Raw genomic sequence first — 1,838 nt, forward strand, 5'->3', positions numbered from 1 at the left:
GAATCGGTTTCACTGACAAATAAGAAATTTGTCTTCCAATTTTTTATTTTTTTTTTTTGCAATGTAAATATTTTTAGATATAAAGGTTTTAAAATACTGCAATGGACTGGCGACCTGTCTAAGGTGTACCTTTCCTTTCGCCCATAGACTGCTGGAGATAGGCACCGACCCCTACGTGACCCTGACAGATACAGAGAGAGAATTGGATTGATGGATGGTTTGTTTAAATAAGTATTGATAAAGTTCAAGTTTTTTGTAAATATGTTTATAAAAACTGTGTTTTACAAGATCGGGATCATCATGTTTTTCTTCATAACAAGTTTCCCTTAAAACATCCAGTACATAACGAGTCAAATATGTTCCTAATGCTGTAGAACCCTGTTTCCTTTATAATAGGCAACTATGAAATGTATGAATATTAAGCTCTGACATCAATAAACTGTAAAATCCGTTAACATCCTCAAGGATTTTATAAGTAGTTAAGCTAACCCTCATCTGGCATGTCATCCTGACACAGAGAGCCAAGAGCGCACACTAAAGAGGTCTGAACTGATGCTCAGAGGCTCTTTGGATTTGGCTTTCTTATCCAGTCGTCTGCTGAACACATCAGTCCAGATCAGCTGCAGTTCTCATCAAAGCCTCTCAGGCAGAAGAGCAAATATTAAGCCCTGTAAAATATGAAAAAAAAGAAAAAACAGCTGAGACTGTTGTATAAAAACACCTTCTTATAAACTGCATGCTGGTTTAAGTGCCTCAGCAAATCATTTAGACACTCATAAGCTGTCCTTCTGGATCAACAAGACCTCTGAGATTCATAGGCAGCCAAATTCATAGATGTGTTCATTTGAGCAATTGTATCTTTGGACAGTGAAATAATTCAAGTGCAATGACTAATCCAGAAAACCCCATTATGCCTTTCTAAAATACTTTATGTAACATGACATACATCCGGGGCTGCATGGTGTTACAGGGGGTAGCACTGTTACCTTGCAGCAACAAGGTTCTGGGTTCGATTCCTGGCCTGGGTTCTCATTGCATGGAGTTTGCATGTTCTCCCCCTACATGTGTGGGTTCTCTTGGGGTACTCTGACTTCCTCCCACAGTCCAAAAACATGACAGGTTAATTGGCTTCTCTAAATTGTCCTTATGTGTGATTGTGTGTATGCATGGTTGTGTCTCTTTGTGTGTCTCTGTGTTGCCCTGCAACAGACCGGCGACCTGTCCAGGATGTACCCCGACACTTGCTCATAGACGGCTGGAGATTGGCACCGGCCCCACCGTGACCCTGAAAGGACTGGATGGACAGACATTAGTCCTCTTGAATAAAGTATTAATACACAGTCAAAGCTTTCAGTTTTGACTTATTCTACCTTCAGGGTGTTTTATGGAGATTTGGAACCTTGTAGGCTATATCGATCATATAGCACCATCAGTTTAATTCTACACAGTCTGGGTGTGCTTCAATCTGTTCAAAGAAAGGAGAGATATTTAGCAAAACCTTCTGAGCTGATTGGATGAAACAAGACCTAGAGCCCACCCACCAAAAATTGGTTTCAGCTAATCATGGTAACACATGAAAATGTCAGAAGATGCCATGAGAAACCACAAGTTTGGCTTGCAACGCTCATACTGTAACTCTCCTTTCAAAGATGAAATTGTGGAATCCGACAAAGCAGATGTGATAGCAGCAGCTGTGTGTGCATCTTCCTGCGCTTCCAAGTTACATTTGGTTTGGCTGTAAGCTCTTGTTTTCATCAAGATGAAAACAAGAGCTGTGACGAAAACAAGAGCTTGTTTTCATCACAGCTATATGTGCCGCCATAAACCATTATACTACA

General features: G+C 40.4%; 1 long non-coding RNA gene across 1 annotated transcript; it reads right to left on the minus strand.

Annotated features, from left to right (window-relative positions):
- Nucleotides 1–501: 501 nt before the first annotated feature.
- Nucleotides 502–1,460, minus strand: LOC119795230. The gene is made up of 3 exons (XR_005282307.1): nt 1,371–1,460; nt 1,212–1,294; nt 502–668 (listed from the first exon to the last, which is right to left on the minus strand). It is a non-coding gene; the product is annotated as an uncharacterized LOC119795230 (long non-coding RNA).
- Nucleotides 1,461–1,838: the final 378 nt, after the last annotated feature.

This window comes from Cyprinodon tularosa, unplaced genomic scaffold (genome assembly GCF_016077235.1).
Source record: "Cyprinodon tularosa strain WSP-4 unplaced genomic scaffold, ASM1607723v1 ctg504, whole genome shotgun sequence".
NCBI classification, from domain to species: domain Eukaryota; kingdom Metazoa; phylum Chordata; class Actinopteri; order Cyprinodontiformes; family Cyprinodontidae; genus Cyprinodon; species Cyprinodon tularosa.